Genomic DNA, 21,439 nt, shown 5'->3' with positions numbered 1-21,439 from the left:
GCTGCTTGAGCTGACAAAGTGTTAATACAATTTGTTTCAATGACTTCAGTGTCTGTTGTGACTGCGTAAGCGGCCACTAACTCTCCTGTACTTGTTCTCATACATGACCCATCTACATACAATGTCAAGTCTGGATCTGACAAAGGGATATCTGTCAAGTCTTGTCTGGGTTTCATCGTGATAGTAATGACTTCGACACAATCATGTGCCAATGGATCTGTTCCGCCCACTGGTAACAGTGTGGCAGGATTTAACGTATTACAACGTCTGATTTCTATGTGTGGCTGAAACAATGTCAATTCGTAACCAGTGAGTCTCGCTATAGTCAAGTGTTGTGTTTGTGTGCGGTTCAAGAGAACCTCTACTGCGTGTGGTACTTGTACTGTCAATTGGTGTCCTAACACTATGGCATCGCTTTGTCTGATTGCTAAAGCTGTTGCTGCCACCGATTTCAGGCACGCAGGAAGAGCCTGAGCTACTGGATCTAATGTACTAGAGAAATAAGCACATGGTTTGTGTGATCCTGCTTGTTCCTGAGTGAGTACTGACAAGGCAGTACCGTTGCGTTCTGTAACAAAGAGTGTAAACTGTTTACTTTAACATGGTGTTGCTAAAACAGGTGCTTGGCATAAAGCTTTCTTTAAGCTTTCAAAGGCGTGTGTATGTTCTTGAGTCCAAGGGAGGTCATTCAATGTGGCTGCCTCCTGTGTTGTCAACTGGATGAGTGGTTTTGCTAGAAATGCATATTGAGGGATCCACTGCCTACAGTATGAAGTGAGACCTATAAAAGCCCGCACCTCCTTTTGTGTCTTGGGTGGTGACATGTTAGCTATTAACTGGATGCGATCAGGTGTAAGCTGTCTTCCCTCCTTGGACAGCGAGTGCCCAAGGTAAACAACTCGCTGGACACAGAATTGCAGCTTAGAAGGGGACACCTTGTGCCCCTTGTCGGCCAGAAATTTTAAAACCGTCAGTGACGCTGTTTCACATTCAGGTTCGCTTCGGGCGGTGATCAGCAGATCATCGACATATTGAAGCAAGGCAGTGTTAACTGGCATGTGGATACTGTCAAGTTCTCGTTTCAGTGCTTGGCTATAGATGCTGGGGCTTTCTGTAAATCCTTGAGGTGCGCGTGTGAATTTAAAACTTCGTCCATTTAAACTGAATCCGAACAGATATTGACTTTCCGGATCTATTGGGACGCTAAAGAAAGCATTCTTGAGATCAATTACAGTGAAGAACGTTGCTTCCGAGTCAATAGCTGTTAGTAATGAAGAGATATCTGGGACCACAGGGTATTGTGGTACAATACATTTATTTAATTCGCGCAGATCAATAACTAATCGATATACTGGTGGTGCTTTTGGATCCGTTCTTTTAAGAATCGGAATTATCGGGGAATTACATACATTGGAGTCGGTTTCGACAACCACTCCTTGTGCAATGAGCTCGTCAATGATTTGCAGCAAAGCCACAACAGCATCTGGTGGTAACTTGTATTGTCGCATTCGTGGTAGTACTACTCCTGTTTTTAGTGTAACACGATATGGTGTAATGTTCATGCAACCAACATCAGTGGGGCCTTGTGCCCATAAATGTGTAGGTAAATTCTGCAGCCGGTGATCCATGTCTCTGGACACGTAGTGACCTTTAAAGTCACGTAAAAATAGTCGTACTCCTTCCGGAGAACAACATATAATGGCTCCTAGAGCTTTCAATGTTTTTATACCTAACAAGTTTTCTGGACATGATTTAGTAAGTAATAAATCTGTAGTACGTGTCAATGGACCAACCGTGAGTGGAAGAGGTTGTGTTACGTCATCTAAATAGGAGGAAAGGAAAACGTCCTTTGCTGTTTTGGGATGTGCTTTTATCGGGAGCAATGGAGGAGTTAAGTCTTTTGGTATTTCCGGGATAGCCTTAGGTAACCCTTCGGCCAAAAGAGGATACATACCATTCATAAGAGTGTTTCTTTGTCTATCTACTTGTTCTGATTTTACTCGGGTACCTTCCTCAATTAATAGATTTTCTCGGGTTTTATTTGAATTCTCTCTACCTTTCTCTTCCTGTCTGAGCGCTTTTTCTGTACGTCTATATGATTCTTTACGCCATAATTCAATGGCATCTTTCTGTGACTGTCTGGCTTTCTTTTTCCATAATTCTTCTTCTACTCTCATGATGCAATCTGCATCCCAGGTCCCCGCTGCGGGTCATCTCTGATTTTCTGACAAATCCTTGGTGTAGTCCACCCATAAATCAAGAAATAATACGGCATCTAGGCCATGCTTATGATACATAAAGTACCCTGGAGTGTCCCTAGGTGGAATGGGAACAGCTTCTTGGAGTACCCCTTTTCTGGTTTTGATCTGTCTTAATTTCGAAAAGAGCGGCATTTTTAGACGGTTACTAGAACACGCTTTATACAATGAACACAATAATGAACAGTCATTCACACCACAATATATAGAACGTATTAAAACATTTAACACTTAACAGTTTTACGAACGATGATAACTAATAGAAAACTAATTACTGACATAATACTGACACTAGATAATACTTATTTATATGCAAGACATACTATATATACTGCTAAACAGTACAGATACACTGCTGAAACAGTGCAGACCGGATTTGTGTACCCAAACCCGTCTTGACCGGCACAGACTATGTGCACGTTAAATGCCTCCCCGGTAATGGTACTCACCGGGTAGCTCGGAACGGAAGGCCTCGGAACGGAACTGAAACTGGACCGGACTGGACTCGACTCGATTGGACACGGAACTTCGGAACCTGGTGGGCCTCTGTATACCTCAGATCTTGCTCTCTCAGCTAGGCTCTGGTCGGGATACTTCGCACTTCTCACCGCCTCGTCTGGGTGTTGATCGCAGCCTCAGTCGCCCCCGCTTGGCCGGAGGGAGATACAGGAAATCCTGCAGGTACGCGTTTTTGTCCGTTCAGCTGTGGCAGGAGACCGGGCCTGCAACGCACCTCCGGCGCGTGAGATGAGAAAGTGTCCCTATTCGGGCGCCAATTTATGTGGTAAATATTTCATTACCGGTACTATTTTTTATGCGGTAAAGTCTAGTAAGAATAACTCAGTAAATATAAGAGGCAGAATCCGTGGTATTAGAGGTTCTAAAAGGCTTTATTCCTATACAAAGGAATACAATTCGAATTGCAGGCTTCTATTCCATCACCACGAAAGTTCAGGAAGGAAGGGGATACATTATTGACAGATAATCAGTTTTATAGGAAATGCATTACAGTGAAACAGATGCAAGAGGCGTAACAGCTGATAATACAGATAAAATGTGCATACGTAACTAATAGAGGCGGACATATAGGCGTAACTTAGTAAACGTCATTATACATGATGTCACAAGTGGGTGGATCCATAAAAGAATCCTGCAATGTCAGCAGAAATATTTGGCAGAGATGCGCGCGCAGCCGCATGACGTGTGATTGACGTGCAACTAGAGGGTGAAGGGGACTTGACATTTAGCTCTACATGTGGAGACAGAAGTCTGGGGGGTCATGTCAACCTAATCCCAAATCATATCTAATATCCTATGTTTAAAGAACTGTGTTATCCAAAAGGAAAGGTCTCTAGGATAGAATCTATTCTATACTGACTGTTAGTGCGTGTACAAGCGTCTAAGTGTCTACACGAGATGCGAGGGGGTAGGAATATTCCATGGTAACAGGGGCTATGAATTACTTGCATGAGGACAGCGATGCCTGGCCCTTTGCACAGTAGCTGGAGGAATGTTTACCTAGACTACTAGACAGGAATGCATCGGATGAGGAGCGGAGCAGATAATCTTGAAGGTGAAATGCAGTTTTTGGCAGGCAACAGGCTGGATCAGGCACCGTTAGCCGCGCAGGGAGTAGGACAAAGTTCATGGATACAGATGCAGGCTCAGACTGGAGCTTTCAGAGGCAGAAGGCAGGAAAAGGCTTGATGACAGAATTCAGGGCCTACTCGCCTGAATCTGTAAAATGTGGAAAGTGAACCACATAAAGTCGGTGGCCTTTCATACTTAGGAATGGAATATCTGACCCATTCATGGCGGATCTGAAAGAGGACATGTTGACGGTGGACGCACATATATTTGCGTCTTCAAAACTGGAACTGGAGGGAACATACATGTACTTATAGCATGCACATGGAGCCGTTGGGGTCTACGATAGGGGACATAACTGATCACAAAATTCATATTTCCTCAGAGTACATGTCAAAGAGCGAAAGGGTGCTTTCTGTAACCACAATCCCTGGGAGGGTCAAGAGTGTTGTGTTGTGTTCTGGGGTGCCTATTCATTTGTTTCTCTGGTAAGTTTAGGAGGGCAATTAATTTGTCGGACTCGGACCCATAGGTACAGAGGTGGCATGGTGACTCAGTCCCTACATACAGATGTTCTATGGATCTAAGCATAGTTCAATTCTAAGAGCCGAATCCCTGCAACATGGCCCCACCAACATTTGGTCTAGTACTTATTTGCGGGAACCTTGAGTAGTGCTTGTACTTTTCCACAATTCCCCAGCACCTTTTCCCAGAGACATCCGTGGTGCTGTGAATTTCTCCACTGTTATTAGGCTGCACCTAGTTATGTTGGTTTTTCAAGCTTGAACATTAAAAGGTTTTTTACACCTTGATTGTGCTTCATTTTAAATCCGATTTTTTATTTTGCTACGGCCTAGCCCGTAGCTACTGGTGTTCATTGCCATCTGGTAATAACTCAACATTTGATGCAACACGGAGTTCCTAATGCTGGAGCTACTTTGATTTTTGTAGTTGAAGCGGACACAGTGTTACGCTTTGAGGTTTTTTATTCCTGGGTCACTTTCCTAACTGTGGATGCTAATGAAAATACTTTTCATAAATACATCCTGCCGGTTGTTCCAAATGCATATCGCCCATATGCACTTACTGAAATTCCATTTACTGTCTGGGAGCAACAGGCTTGGTTTAATGGTGCCCTACCCCATGTGCTTGGTGCTGTCCGGATGGGCCCCTTGAGTCCCAAAGAGGCCACATGGCTGGCAATAGCAGGGTCACTCACCCAGTCACTCACACGTCCACTCACTCACCCATAGAACCACTTACACAGACTGTCACTCACCCATATAGCTCCTAACCGAGCTCCACACTCACCCATACAGCCACTCACACCCAATCAATGCAAAAAGCTTTATTCGACAGTTTAAATCATAAAAGCAGATCACAGATAAAGCACATGATTTTAAACAATAAAATACAGTGAATTAATATAATAAGGCGTTAAAATTTCATACATCAAACATGATCCAAGTTAAAAGCATTGTCAGATTTAAAAAGAATGCATAATGTTTTGGTATTATGAGCCATAGTGGGTAAAAATAGTTTGGGGGACTTATTCTCAGACAACACGACAGAAATATAACTGGAACACACAGTCAGATAAAATTTAGTGGTTTTTCATACGACATCTGTAGTATGGGATCTGATTATCCACTTCCAGCTTAGAAACTTGGCTCCTGCTATTGTAATACACAGAGACGTGTCAGTACACAATATTCTTAGAGCAATGCTACTCTTTCCAGTACCCAAGTTCCTATAAATTGGTGTCAGTCGTGCTTTATGAGGGCCAGAGTAGGCAGGGCAGACAAACAAGACGTGGGCATAGGATTCTTCTAGTGCAGTGCAAAAGGGACATTTACTATTGCCTGATTTGGTCCATTTTACTGTATATGTTCTTAAGGACAAAGTTCCCACTCTAAACTGGAAGTACAACTTCTGATCGAAAGGTTTGGATATGACGTCCCAGTACCGTGCCAGACTTGGCCAAGGCTTAACTGTTAAAAAATCCCTGGTTAGCGATGAACTGTCACCATGTCTGTGGCTGTTCTGCTAAACCAATTCCCAATATCTTTCTTTTATAATCTCTTTAGAGGGAAATTGGCAACACAATGGATTTCCTACAATTTTGACATACCAATACTCGCTAAGGAAGCTCTAACCACTCTCAGCCAACTAATCTTGTGAAACCAATCTGACATGATTACATCCCTAAGGCCTGCGGTATATGTTGACAGTTCTAAAGTACACCATATTCTATGCCAGTACTAGATGGGGTGCAGCCTTGCTAGATCTGCCAGTGTTTTCCTACCCAGATCTTGTAACAGTGGAAGGACCGGGGATCTTTGGGGGGGTAGTGATGTTTCTCAGGGACCTGTTTTCAGCGAATGATAAGTCGGACAGGTTTTCGAACCCCCAGAGTTCCCCCCGTATAGCACTAAGCTGACCACTTTCATATTATTAATTTGTAGGACAGGGCTAACTGGCTTGGTCAGGGAGGCATTGAACTCACTGTGTATGGCCCCTGATAAGTGCCGGTGTTTTAGCGAAGCAGTGTCAATCTGGCGCTCCCATCTCATATCTTTTTGCAGGATAGCCCCTAGGTAGGTGAATGCGTTAACTTGTTCTATTGGCCTCTTGTCTCAAAGTATGCTTCCTTTAAAAGATCTGTGCTGGTTAAAAGTCATAATTTCTTTTTTGCCACATTGATTTCTAGGCCCCGTAGGGAGCAACATTTTTCAAAGAGAGTTAGGGCTCTCTGTAATCCACTAGGGGTTTTAGAAATAATCAATGTATAGTCGGCGAACATTAAAATGGGAATTGCAGAACCTGCAAGGACTGGAGCATCTGTAGGGACCGATAATAAAAACTCAGCAATCCCCTTAATATAAAGGGAAAACAAGGTAGGGGCCAAAACTTATCCTTGGCGTACCCCTTTCACTACAGGAAAGGAACTGGTGACATTTCCCTGCCTACCCCAACGTATTTGGGCAAAGTTGTCTTCATGAAGGCATGCTATTATGGAGAGCAGTTCAGGAGATATCCCTAGGTCCTGCCAAACAACCCAAAGCTTGCTATTTGAAACCAGGTCAAAAGCGGACTTAAGGCCGACAGAGGCAACATACGTGCTACCCTTGCCTAAGACCACGGTTCGTGATTGTAATAGCCTGAAAAGGAATACCTGGTCAATCGTGCTGATGTGGTTCCGAAAGCCCATCTGTAGCGGAGTAAGAATTTCCTGTTCCTCTATCCCGTCGTGAACCTTGTCTAGCACCAGTTGAGCTACCGTCTTTTGGATGGAGTCGATTAGGCTGATAGGCCTATAGTCCCCTGGGAGAGACTTGTCACCCTTTTTGTATAATGGAATAATCTCTGCCCCTCTCGAGGAATCGGGGACAGGGCCCCAAGGGCAATCATATTAGCCAATGTCAGGATGTACCTATTCCACCAAGGCTTATTGTGGAAGAAAATATCAGCAGGGATGCAGTCAATCCCCGGCGCCCTACCTCCAGTGATTGTACTAAGGGCCACATCAACGTCAGCTGTGGTAAAGACCTTGTCACTGTAGTATTTGTCAGGGAGTGCGATGGCGTTGGCCTCTTCAGGCCCATTTGCGTATTGGGATTCAAAATTAATTACCCATTGGTCCAGGGCTACATGATTCTGTGGCTGGGGTCGGCAGCCCCCCTGCCCCATTTAACCAGATTCCAGAACCGTTGGGAATTGTTATTGGCACAAGCTGATCTAAGATCCTGCCATCTATTTTCATCCCATTCCTTTTTTGCCTTCAGCTGGCCCCTCCTATATTATGTCCTAGCTGTCCGAACGCTACATGGATCTTTCAATCTAATTGCATCTCTGAGATGTCAGCGGGTGGTTTTATAAGTATCATTGAACTAGCGGCAGATGTTCTTTTGAGGGGTGCTCCTAGGCCTGCATTCTTTGGTGAAATAAGAACACAGCTTGACAAGCAAATTGCTATGTAGTGCAGTTATTTAGTGCAATGATAGAAGGTCAGGGCTAGAGGAAAGGGCCTCTAGTTAAGCTAAGGAATGCTCAGTTTCCACAGCAATAGAAGCTAAAATATCTGGTTACTTCAGAACCGTTTCCCACTTAAGGTGCCTCAAGTCATTAGTAGGAACCAGGTCACAGGTGATTAGATGATTCTCAAGTGGCAAAGGTTCATGTTGGGCCAGTAGTTTAAAGGTGGCACACAGTGGGTTGTGATCGCTTTCCATACGATCCCTCACTACCATGTCCAGAAGAGCATGCCATAATTTTAAATGAATTAGCAAGTAGTCGATACGACTGGCATAACGGCCATTGTTAAAGGTATTTGCCCCATGCCTATCAGACGGAGTTCTTCCATTAGCCACCCACAATCCTTTTTCTAGGGCAATAGCTTTAATTTGGATTGCGACATCTGACCATCGTTTGATGGGTGCTAATTCAAGGTTTGGAATTCCCCACTGGTCATCTTCCTCCCTCGCAAGTTCCTGATCTTCGCTGCCAAGGGGCTCAAATGTTTAGTTAAAGTCCCCTGCAACTATCACTGAAGAATCTCAAGACCATTGATCTAAGAGAACATCAAGAGTCGCTAAAACGTCTGATGTCTGTCCCCCCAAGCCCCCTGACATAGACATTGTAAATATCGATATTCCCACAGGAACCCCCCAGTTACCGAATGGCAAGAATGTCATTATTCTGGGTTGGAAGCTCCCAGATTTTATAACAGATAGCCTGTCTTACCCAGATTGTGAGCCCCCCAGATGGATGACCTTTGCCCCCCCTTATGCCTGGAACATGATAGTTTTAATACCCTCAGTGGAAAAGGGGGTCTACTAGCCATGTTTCATGGAAAAGGCAGATATCTTGCTGTTCGATGAAGGTTTGCCACTCTGGGGATACGCCCCTAGACCAGCTATGTTCAAGACATTACGTCTAAAGTGGGAGTCCTATGATGATGCTCAGCATGCTCATTAACCCTGGAGGTCATATTTCCCAAGATGTTCGGCCCTCCCACTAGAGTAGACAGGGTTGTGGATTTTATAGTTGGTTCTGGGAAAGGTAAAGCTGGTTCAGCTATAATGACACCCTCGCAGGCGGTTGTCCTGTGTTGTTCACCAGGGACTCCCACAAGTGGGAGCAATCTTCAATATATCTCCTTGAGAGGTGATGAACTCGGTGTGAAATTTGTTCAGGGGGGTTAAATTTAAAGCGAATGTTGGAACAGGAAAGTTCTTGAGTTTGAATATCAAAGTCTACAAGGTTCTCGACTATACGCAAACGTGGAAGTGTCAGGGCAATATAGTCCAGAGGGGCTTCAGGAGATGTATGTCATTTAGCCCTGAGAATATCATCCCTAATTAGCGACCGACAGCCCCTTATGTGACAAATCCATTGGGTGCATTTGTTCATAAAGGACTCTCATCCTCAGTAGGTCGGTCACCTGGGCATTTTGGCACATTTATCATGTACACAATATTACGAGTGCCTGGTGTACTGAAGGCCCCATGTGTCTGCCGCAGTGCGATGCTTCTACTATAACCAGGGGTAACAGGAAATGGGAGAGCCATGGAGGAATGTGAAGGTTTCTAATTAATGGTTGCGTTTTTGGTTACCTTACCAGGGTGAATATACCCCATGCTGGTGCTAGTTGTCTGAGGAATTGGTGCTAGACTCATCTGGCCATATAGGGCCTGATCAGTGATGTACAATGAGGACTGCCTAACTTGTCCCAAGCCCCTTGGTATATGGGGTCAACTTGAGGGAAGATCTCTTATTGATGATTTAACATGTTGGACAGCTCAACGTACTTTGGATAAGGAATCAGTAAAATTGAGAACGGAGGCTTTAAGAGCTTGGATTTCACTAGTTAAATTGGATAGCTGTGTAGATAAAGACCCTTGGGAAGAGTGTATAGGGGATCTTATGGTCTGCTGATTTCTAGGACATTTATCAATTCAAATTTGCTGGGCCTCTTCAGTTGCAACTAATTCCTGGACGCTGTAGCCAGGGTTGGTCACTACATACTCCCTGTGTTCCTGAATCCCTATCCTTGTGGGGCTGGATACTGAGGCTGTGGGCTCCGAAAGAGTAGCTTATCTATTGTTGCAAGGAAAGACAGGCAGGACATTTTGAGAGGAGATTAGAGGAACTTCTACAGCATTTTGACTTGCAGAAGGGGGCACCTGGGGATTCTAGAGGTGGAACCCACCCAGCTGATTTTTTAAACATATCAGGGATACGCTTTTTTGTTTAGGAGTATTACTTCCCACAGCTTGCCTGGGCTCTTACTATTAATTAATACAGTATCGGTAAGGTACTATCAAGAATGCCCTCACACTCGATCAAAAGATTGTCAATTCTATCCAATACCTCACTTCTTGCATCTTGATTAATGTGAAGGCCTTTTTTCTTGCCCTTCTTAGCCTTCTCTTTATGTCCTTCACCCAATCCTCCCTCACATGCTTTCCTCTTGCGCATTTGGACCCAAATAACAATTGAACAGTGGACAAGTAAATAGTTTGCAATAGGAGCACAGGAATAACACAAATGAAATGAATGACAAGAAGTCCAGGTTACTTATACTGAAAGGGGCCAGACCTTCAGGGAAGTTATATTCTGTTCTGACCACAAAACAAATGCAAAAAAAGTCACCTGGAAAAAACACAAGCATCCAGGGATACGGGATGTCTAAGGGGTAGCCCAGTCCAGCCTCTTCTGGCGCTGCGAGAGCCCTGGCTGGTTTTTAGGTGATTCCTGGCACATAGGGTGACGTTGGCGGCTATCGCGCTGCTTGGTAGTTGTGGTCCCTCTTCCCCGCGAAAGAAACTGGCAGCAGTCTGGGCTGGCAGAAACAGGCAACAATGAAAAACGGGTACCCATTCACTCATGCATACCACTTACATAAGAACCATTCACACATCCAACCACTCACACACCCACTTACCTCCACAACTACTCCCAAAGACACACATTCTTCAATACAGGTACTCACACACCCACTCACTTTTCCATACACCCACTCAGACACTCAGTCACCCATACATCCGCTCGACACCTACTCATCCACCCATACAGTCACCCACACAGCCACTCACTCATCCATACAGCCACCCACACAGCTTCTCATCCATATAGCAACTCATCCACCCACTCACGCACACAGCTACTCACCCACACAAACACTTACATATGCATTCAAACATCGATACAAGCACTCACACACCCACTCACTCGCCTATACAGCCAATCACACACCCACTCACTTACCTAGGTTATAAGCAATGCATTGTGGGAGAATAAGTTATAGTTCGATCACGTGTGAAATCTGAGCATAACTAGAACGTCATTGTAACCTTTGTTTTTTCAGTGACCATATATGTATGTTTGTATATACATATATCACTGAAAAAACAAAGGTTATAGGGACGTTATAGGTTCAGATTTCATCATACAAAAACATGGAAATTCAGCAGTCACAGTTACTTGAGCTAACTCTAACTTAAGCCCCCACAATGCACTGCTTATGAACTCACATATTACATCACTGATGACATGGTCAGTGACATCACAGAACCACTCACATACCTACTCACACCCCATACAACCTTTTGTACACCCACTCACACACCTGCACAACTACTGACATAACCATTCAACCCCCATGGCAAGGTATTTTTAGAACGGAGAGGGGGCTCTTGGAACTTGTTTTTTCTTTTTAAATTATTTTTAATAAAGATAGGAGGGCCGCGTGGCCCCCCCCCTTCCCTCGGCTGATTTTGGCCCAGAGACCACATTCCCTGGGGCGAAGCCTGAATGGCCCAGAAGTCCTTTCTGGATCCCTGTGGGAGCCAGCATTGCTTTTGGTCAGAGGGAGCTGCTGAGCATGTAGCTCCCTCTGTTTAAAAGCAATTCTGCTCCGCTTCATGCAAGCAAGAGCATTTTACATGTTCTCGCTTGTACGAAGTGGAGCAGAGTTTGCTATGGCTTGGCAGGAGTGGTGAAGCTCCCAACAAGCCATAGCAAACCGCAATTTCCCCAGGGGTGGGCACCCCGGGACATTGCTGGAGCCAGCCCTGGGGGTGGTGGTCCCCAGGGCCATTATTAGCTCCAGGAAGGGGGCCAAGTGGCCCCGCTCCATTGTTTGATTTAGCCCCAGGGAGGTGGTGGTCCCAGGGCTGCGGGGGTCCATTTGGTCCCTCACCCATTATTTAAATTTAAAGCCCTGGTAATGTGGCAGCCACAGGACTGTGGGGGGTCCACATGGCCTCCCGCTTTTTTAACACAAGTCCCTGGGAAGATGACAGTCCCTGTGGCTGTGGGGGTCCAAGAGGCCCCCCATTTATAAAAATATAAGTCCTGGGAGGTGGGGGTCCTCAGGGCAGTGGGGGAGGCCATACGGTCCTCCCCCTTTTTTCTAATGTTTTAAGAAGCCCTGGGAGGTGGTGGCACCGGGGCATAATAAACCCCAGGAGGAGGGCCATGTGCCCCTTACAGTTTGGCATAATGCCCCTGGGACCAGGACCACTCTGGGGCCGATAGTTAAAGCGCTGGAGCACACTTTTTTTTGTTTTTTGTTTTTACATTTTAGGTGGGATTTGCAGATCCAGCGAGATTCCTGCTAAAATCATTTTTTGAAATATGCTTTTTTGGCCTTATTGGGGCCCTGTGAGGGTTTCGACCCTGCCCCCTTTTTCTAAAGTTTTTTTTCTGTGACACTGTTCAATCGAGTCACAAGATGGCTGCCAACACTCCCTGGTTTGAAGTGTTGGCAGCCCATCAAATTTCAGTAGGGTTTCAGCAAGATTTTGGGCTCCCAGAAATCTATTTTTTAATTTAAATATCTCTGAAACTACTTGATGGATTTACACCAAATCACAAAAAGCACACTTTCTCGACCAACATCTAACTTTCTGCCAGATAATTCTGTTCAGCGGCTCGGGCTGTAGTCGTGTTCAAAAATGAAAATCTTCAGACATAAAATGGGGAAAACGCATTTTGGGACCCCCTTTTGTCTCAGCCCCCAGTTGACGGATCATCCCAAACCTTTCAACGCAGCAACTGACACAAAAAGGGGGAAGAGTTTTGAAAGTTTGTGAAGATTTGTCAAGCAGCACCAAAGTTATCAGTAAAAAAAAAACGCTTTTTCTATGGAAACTTTGGTTCTAACAATAGCTACCTAGTCGGTATCGCCAGTAGGAGATATAAATAAATATTATATATATATATATATATATATATATATATATATATATATATATATATATATATATGTATATATATAGATATATATTCACTGAAAAAACCATAGGTTTCATGGACATTATAGTTAGTTGGACATTTCACTCGTACAAAACCATAGAAATTCCCCCATTATAGTTAGTTCAGGTAACTATAACTCGCGCCCTCGCAATGCACTGCTGATGACATCACATGGTCAGTGACATCACTGATGAAATCACAGATGACATTAGCTGAACTAACTATAAAGAGGGAATTTCTATGGTTTTGTATGAGTGAAATGTCAAACTAACTATCACGTCCCTGAAACCTATGGTTTTTCAGTGAATTTCTAAGGTTTTTAAAATGCTAATTTCTGACTATAACGTCCCTGAAACCTATGGATTTTTCAGTGAATATATATTACCTACTGGCGGTCGCCAGTAGGTAGTTATAGTTAGGACCTAGTTTCGATCGGAAACTCGTCTTTTGTTTTCCCAATAACTTTCGCGCCGGTTGACGAATCTTCGAGAAATTTTCAAAACATATGGCCTGCTCCGGTCAGCTCCTAACCTGAAAATTTGGGGCGATATGCCAAGTGGGGCCCGAAAAAAAAGGGGAGTCCCAAAACGTGTTTTCTCCATGTTATTTCCCATAGGAAACTTTAGACACGACTACAGCCCGAACTGCTGAACGGAATTGCACCAAATTTTGCAAAAAGGTAGCCCTTTTTTTTAAATGATGTAAATCCGTTCAGTAGTTGCTGAGAAAATCAAAAAATAAAAGTTTCGATATATAGAGGCGCCGTGGATCCGTGCACCCTCCGGACCACGAGCTTTATGCTAATTGGGTGTCAATACTCCAAACCAGGAAGTATTGGCAGCCATCTTGTGCCTCGGTAACCGAGGTACAAGATAACAGAAAAACTAATGCACAAAACAAGAAAAGGGGGCAGGGTAGAAACACCCTGACCCCCTAGGACTGCATTTAAAAAAACAAAAACAAAACAAATCGGTGAGATGTGCGGAGCTTTCTATAAATATTTGCGGGGTTTTCTATAAAATATACTTAAAATGCGCCACAGGGCTTGTTTGCACACATGTCCCCTCAGGCCCCGCCCCCTCCCTTCACCACTGTGCAAACGTGCCCCGTGGCGCGTTTTAAGTTGGGGAATTAATTCCCCTTCGATACTTGGGTCCCTGGGGGCCAACTAGCCCACCAGGTACCTCCAGTAAGCACCACAGGGCTGCGTTGCAGAGAGGTGGTCTAGGCCATGCCCCTTTTGACACCTCTCTGCAACGCAGCTCTGTGGCGCTTACTGGAGGTACCTGGTGGGCTAGTTGGACCCCATGGACCCTCAGAATTCAAGGGGACTTTATCCCCCAACTTAAAACGTGCCACGGGGCACGTTTGCACAGTGGTGAAGGGAGGGGGCGGGGCCTGAGGGGACATGTGTGTAAACAAGCCCTGTGGCGCATTTTAAGTTGGGGAATTAATTCCCCTTCAATCCTGAAGGCCCCTGGGGGCAACTAGGCCACCAGGTACCTCCAGTAAGCGCCACCGGCCTGCGTTGCAGAGAGATGGTCCAGGCCACGCCCCTTTTTACACCTCTCTGCAACGCAGCTCTGTGGCGCTTACTGGAGGTACCTGGTGGGCTAGTTGGTCCCCATGGACCCTCAGGATTCAAGGGGACTTTATCCCCCAACTTAAAACGTGCCACGGGGCACGTTTGCACAGTGGTGAAGGTGGGGCAGGGCCAGAGGTGACATGTGTGCAAACACGCCCTGTGGCGCATTTAAAGTTGGGGAATTAATAATTAATTCCCTTTCAATCCTGAGGGCCCCTGGGGGCCAACTAGCCCACCAGGTGTTTCCAGTAAGCGCCACTGTGCTGCGTTGCAGAGAGGTGGTCCAGGCCATGCCCCTTTTTACACCTCTCTGCAACGCAGCTCTGTGGCGCTTACTGGGGGTACCTGGTGGGCTAGTCGGACCCCAGGGACCCTCAGGATTCAAGGGGACTTAATCCCCCAACTTAAAATGCACCACGGGGCATGTTTGACAGTGGTGAAGGGAGCGGGCGGGGCCTGAGGTGACATGTGTGCAAACATGCCCTGTGGCACGTTTTAAGTTGGAGAATTAATTCCCCTTCAATCTTGAGGGCCCCTGGGGGCCAACTAGCCCCCCAGGTACCTCCAGTAAGCACCACAAACCTGTGTTGCAGAGAGGTGGTCCAGGCAAAACCCCTTTTTACACCTCTCTTAACCAGTCTCGATCCCGGTCTGACCTGCTTATTCCAGCCTTTTTCACGGCGCGGAAGGATCTCCCAATGACTGAACAACACCCACGCGGTCGATGCAACTGATGGTATTCATTTATTTATTTATTTCTAGTAGCAGCCTGCCAGTGCCTTTCTAAACAATGGGGTCCCCGACCTGCGAGGGCCGCGGGCCTTGTCTTACACCCACACAGGTAGGTACTCACCATCAGCAGGCACTGTGTCCTCTTCCACCGCCTCCATTGTGTGCCCGTCTTCAAGGCACCTCAGCTGCCGGTCCTGGTCACCAGCTCACTAGAGGAAGGTGAGGATGTAAGGCCTTGTGCCAGGGGGTTGTCTCTCGTGATGAAGTGATACTGGAAAATAATTGCCACCCTGGGAGGAGTAAGGAGGCGTAGAACAGAAATTTAAGCAACACTGAGCGTGCGTCTATATGGCACAAGGCCGGACTCTTCCCAAATGAAGATGGGGGGCAGTGGTGCCGGCTGAGAAGCCCATCATGCCCGGGAGCCTTGAGGAAGGATGCACGATGCGTGCGAGGGGGGGAAGAAGGGAGGTGGCACAGAAAATTTGTCAACACGGGATTCATGGGGAAGAAGGGGGCGCACGTAGAATGGGGAGCGAACGGGCGGCTGATGAGGGGAGAGGGGCCGGGGTGCAGCTGCACCGAGGGATGCTGCCGCTCTCTGCAGGGGTCCGCTCTGATGAAGCTCCGGAGAGCTGCGGCTGCCCTCTCTCTCACCAGGGTATTTCATTCAAAGTGGAGCTGATCTCCCCGCCCTCCCTCTCTGTCCTCCTCTCTGCCTCCCTCCTTGTGCAACTGGCTTTTAACCCCACCCACCCCCTCTATTCCCTATCTCTCTCCTCTCAATCCACCTGCACCTGCCTTCCTCATTCTAGTGGTCTAGCACCTTCTCTCCCCCTCCCTCTCCCGCATTCTTCCTCCTTCCTCGATCGTGCTCCCATGTCCTTCTGTCCCCGCCCTCCTCCTTTTAACACTCCATCTTTCCATCTCTGATCTGGTGGTGGTGTGGCTCTTTGGGCCCAATGAACCCTAACCCTTTTCAGTACATAGTCTGGCAACGTCCTCTGTGACGAGTGCCACCTCTGTACAGCTCACAGATGTTACAGACGACCCCTCTGCTCACTGCCCTCTATCTCTCTGTAGCTCACATATATTGCCCCCCTCCACTGCCATAGGGAATGCTGGCAGGCTGGCGTACCCTACAATGAGTGCCACGACTCTACAATCCACCCAGGCTACCAGCCAATCCCACTGAGGGCCCTCTCTCCACAGCTCACTCATGTCACAGACACCCGCTCTGCTGAATGCCGATCTTCTCGTCGCAAATTCGTGCCTTCGCTGTGCAGTTCACTGAGGTTGGGACGTGTACTCTCCGAAAAACTCCATCTCTCTAAAATTCATATATGCTACCAGACACCCCATCTGAGTGCCGTATCTCTACAGCTCACAAATATTGACTGACGTCCTCAAAACTTTCAGGATAGAAGTTGATAAATGTCTTTCCTATAGAAACTAGGCAGGCAGGCAGGCAGGCAGGAAGACGCAGACACACAGACACAGACACACACAGACACACACACACACAGACACACACACACACACACACACACACACACACACACCTCCCTCTTGAGGATGCCAACAACAACATATCCTCAACTTTTTTCGATGATCTAGGCATTTTCAGCTGAGCACTCCACAACTCTGCACCCACTCACATTGCATGGCACCTCTTGGACCCCATTTTTTCTAACTTAAATGCCCTGATATTCATTCCACCTCTTCAATTTTGTTAGTCGGATTGCTTTGCTGTGCCTTTCAGAATTAGGGTTCTCTCCGACCCCTTCTCTCAGCCTGTTTTGAAAGCCAAAGCCAGGAACTGGTCTAAACTGAACATTTCAGTGTTAAATGAGCTGTTCATCAGTGACTTACTGAGGCCATCGACACCATCTTTGCCACCTACTTCAAAATTGACATGTAAAACTCACCCTCCTGCGCCTTGGTTTACGGACACTCTTAGATTAGAAAATAAACAATGTAAAATCCTAGATAAACAATGGAGGAATAGGCCAAGTCTGAGTATGAGGTGGCGCTGAACGGATATGCCCTCTGTAAATCGGCATGTGCCAAGTACTTTACTGAAAATATTGCCAGCTCTTAACACTATCAGAAGACTTTTTAAGGTGGTGAAAGAACTTTCGGTTGCTAGTAACATCCTGCCTCCACCCACTCTTTCATAAAATCAGTGCAAAGAGTTGGCCAGTGTCTTTCAAGGAAATGATTCACTGCCAATTAGCAGCAGATGCTGTAAAGAAGGAGAGCTACACACATTTATTTTCCCCTTCGGGAAGTCATGAGAAACGTAGACTTTTAGATGATTCCGTTTTAACTGTCATCCTAAAGCTTCTTAATACCTTCCTGAGTGAAGGCAATGTACCCCAGAATTGGAAGCACGATATGGTTCTCCCCCTCCTAAAGAAAGCTGATCTGGACCCTTCCTGTTGGTCAAGTTTCCGTCTATTTCCCTCCTTCCGGTCTTTTCCAAAATCTTGAAAAAGCATGTTAACACGCAACTTTCTACATTCATTGAGACCCATCAGCTTTCTCCATCCTTCGCAGTCCAGTTTCAGGGTGACACACAGCACTGAGTCCACTCTTCTTGGGGTTACTGAATGCCTTAGACAACATCTTGACTCTGGAGGTATGGATGCTCTCATTCTTTTTGACTTGAGCGCTGCGTTTGACACAGTGTCTCATTCTATCCTGACTAGCAGACTCAAGTCTTGCAGGTCTTGTCAGCCAATGCAAGATCTAAGACACTAGCTCTGGCCTCTGGCATTCCTCAGGGATCCATTTTGATCCCCTTGCTCTTTAACATCTGTGTTTGTCCTTTAGCAGACGTAATTGAGAAGTGTGGGCTTACTCTCTTTTCATATGCTGATGACACTCAAATCACCTTTTTGTTATCAGCCACCCAACATCATGACCACTCATTGCTTCACTTGGGCTGAGGAATACCTACTTGTGGATGAACAAAAATGCACTGAAGCTCAACAGCAATAAAACCAAGGTCCTGGTCTTAGGAAACAACCCTGATCTCTGGGAACCCAAACACTGGCCGGACTCCCTTGGGACCATTCCCACCCAGTCTAGTAAGGTCAAGAATCTTGGCTTTATTATTGATGATAAACTTTCCTTGAAGCCACAGGTGTCTAAAGTTATTGCTACCTGTTTTTCTGTCCTCAAGTGGCTGAAAAAAACCCTTTGGCTAATTCCCTTTGGGCCCAGAGAACGGTTATTCAGGTCCTGGTCATATCCAGATTGGATTATGGCAATCTGCTGTACCTGGACCAGATAAGACCTCGATTCAACGCCTAAAGATTATTCAGAGTGTGGCTGCCCGATTACCTATTTCAGCTACTGAGGCATGTCTCAGTCTCTCCTCTGCTTCAGGTATTTCACTGGCTTTAGATCTTGAAGCGCATTGAATTTAAGGCATTGCGCTAATTGTTCAAGGCCAAACATGGCATAGCTCCCTTCTACATCCAAGGACTGGTGACTCCCTATGTGCCTACGCGTCTGCTGAGATCTGCCAGCTTCTTGCTGTTCGCAACACCCAGGTTTCGACTAACCCGCATGAAGGGATGCTCCTTTGCCTACCTAGGTCCCAAGTTGTGGAATTCCCTCCCAGTCTCTCTTAGGAACTGCAACTCCTTACTTGTCTTTCATAAAAATCTGCAGACTTGGCTTTTCTAGCTGTCTGCTGGGGTCACTGTTATCTGCCTCTACCCTGCGCCAGTAAACCTCTCGGGGTAGCTGCATACACTCTGTCTGCTAAAAAAATAAATGACAGACACATTACCCACATGCAGTTGCCAGTAAGTAGCTCTAGTTAGACCTAGTTACCACAGAGAAAGCATTTTTTATTTTGCTAATAACTTTGGTGCTGTTTGACAAATCTTCATGAAATTTTCAAAACTAGTTTGCCACTCACTTCAGCTGCTCTCTTCAAAGATTCGGGGTGAAACGGGGGCCGAGATAAAGGGAGGTCCCAAAATGACTTTTCCCCCATGCAATATTCCATAGGGATTTCAGACATGACTATAGCCAAACTGCTGAACAGAATTACACCAAATTTGTCAGAAAGCTAGCTCTTGGTCCAGAAAAAACTTTTTTGTAATTTGGTGTAAATCCGTTCCGTAGTTTTGGAGGTATTAAAGGAAAAATAATATTGCATATCTTGGGATGCGGATTTTTGACGGTGCACGGCAAATCCACGTGCCAACAGCAATGCCATGATTGGCTGGTTGCAACCTGAATGGAAAGTTACGGTTGCCATTTTATAAATCGGGGGATGGTCCCGGGGCCTCCTAATTTTAGTACACAGTGATTAAAGGGGTCAGGGTAGAGGTACCTTGACACCATGCTTGTTGGAGGGGTCGCAGAGGCACCCATGAAGGTCAAGTTAAGTGTGTAGGCAGCTTGTTCTGGCATACTTCTTATTAATCCGCTGTCTTCACCGTTTCCTTTTTAATTTTAGCCTTTTAATCATTCCTTTAATTACTGTGGTTAAGCACTGCTGTTTTAGAATTGTTCAGTTGGGAGGGAATATAGCAGGATCAAGTTATACATGAACTGTAATGCATAAAAAAGTTTTTAGATCAAAACCGAACCTCTCATATGATAAATGGGAGGGTGTCACAGTTTGGGTTTGAACGATCTTTTAAACAAAGTGGAATTCAATCAGATAATTCCAGGACTCAGGAACAGTGTTGGATGTATAAACATCATTTAGAACATCAGTCTATATTTGTATCCATACTGAGGGATTACGTTTATAGAGGTCAAATGGTACCCATCCGGTCCCAAGATTTCATGCTCTTCTGAACGTCCTATACACAGAATGTTATACTTTGTAAAGTAATGGAGTGCAAAGCTCTAAACATACCTTTCCGTTAACTCTAGTTGCAATTCTATGCATGGTACAATTAAAATATTGAGTTACAATGTGTGTTTATTTTGAAAACTTTCATCTTCTCCAAATATGTTTTATAGGAGTTTAAAAGTGTAATCTTCAGGCAAGAGTTACTAAGGATTTCATGCCACTGAAAGGAACGCAGAGCGTCGCAAAGAAGCAAACAGCAGCGACGGATCATATTTCACACACAAATGCAACTTTGTTGCTGAAAGTTAACCCTCACGCCCATTTTCTCTCTACCCCAGCTAATATTATGCAAGGAGGGGCGTCACTGAGAGAGGCCACCGCGAAAACCGTAGATGTTGGTGCAAATTTAAGTACAATAAAATAGGGTGGTCTGGCTTTGCTCCAAATCCTAATGCCAAATAAAGGTGTTTTACCCTGAAGCACAACACTTCATGTCTGACCCCTGTTCTGGTGTCTACATATACAATAGTTTGCACTGGAAAGGGTGCCTCCACAGGGCACAAGTCCTAAAAAAATAAGTGGAGGAACTAACCTATTTATTCAGAATTCAAGTGGCATCACGGCGCATGACATCACAGCGCGTGACATCGCAGCGCGTGACATCGCAGGAAGTGGCATCATAAGAAGTAACATCAGATCTTAAGCCCTCACATATATGTTTAACATGTCTCTCATTAGTGCATTGGATCACATTTCGAGTATACAGGGTAACCCTCCTGACTGAGGCAGAAGATTCATACTTTTGTATGGTACACATAAAACAATGTTGCCTTTTGTAAGCATAAACTTCCTCTACCCATAGTGCTTTACAAGAAAAAATTGTGATATTTAAATTACTACAACGCCTCCTCAGGGGTAGTAAGCACTATATAAATGCTATGCTACTCGTGCCCCGTGCCTCTAGCGGAAAACCTACAAGGCAGAGTGCCGAGTTTCCTTTTGCCACAGACCGAGGCTATGTGGGGTGCAAAAAAAGAAACTGATTTAGAACGAGCGCCGACAATGGGTCATCGGCAGGCGACTACAACTTAATCTGGCACTGCGATATTTTCTGTCCTTTGAGCAACGAAATGCTGCGTGAAAAGTAGCTTTTAACCTTAGAAATAGATGAACAAGTCACAGCGAAGTCAG

The 21,439-nt window shown here is 45.5% G+C and overlaps 1 protein-coding gene across 5 annotated transcripts in view; it reads right to left on the bottom strand.

Moving 5' to 3' along the window:
- LOC146805001 (arylsulfatase D-like) overlaps positions 1-21,439 on the bottom strand; it is a 439,444-nt gene that overhangs the window by 290,348 nt on the left and 127,657 nt on the right. The gene's annotated exons all lie outside the window — the stretch shown is intronic.

This window comes from Triturus cristatus, chromosome 8 (genome assembly GCF_964204655.1).
Source record: "Triturus cristatus chromosome 8, aTriCri1.1, whole genome shotgun sequence".
In the NCBI taxonomy this organism is placed as follows: Eukaryota; Metazoa; Chordata; class Amphibia; order Caudata; family Salamandridae; genus Triturus; species Triturus cristatus.
The sequence above is the reverse complement of the archived record's forward strand: the minus strand, read 5'-3'. Positions and strand labels throughout refer to the sequence as shown.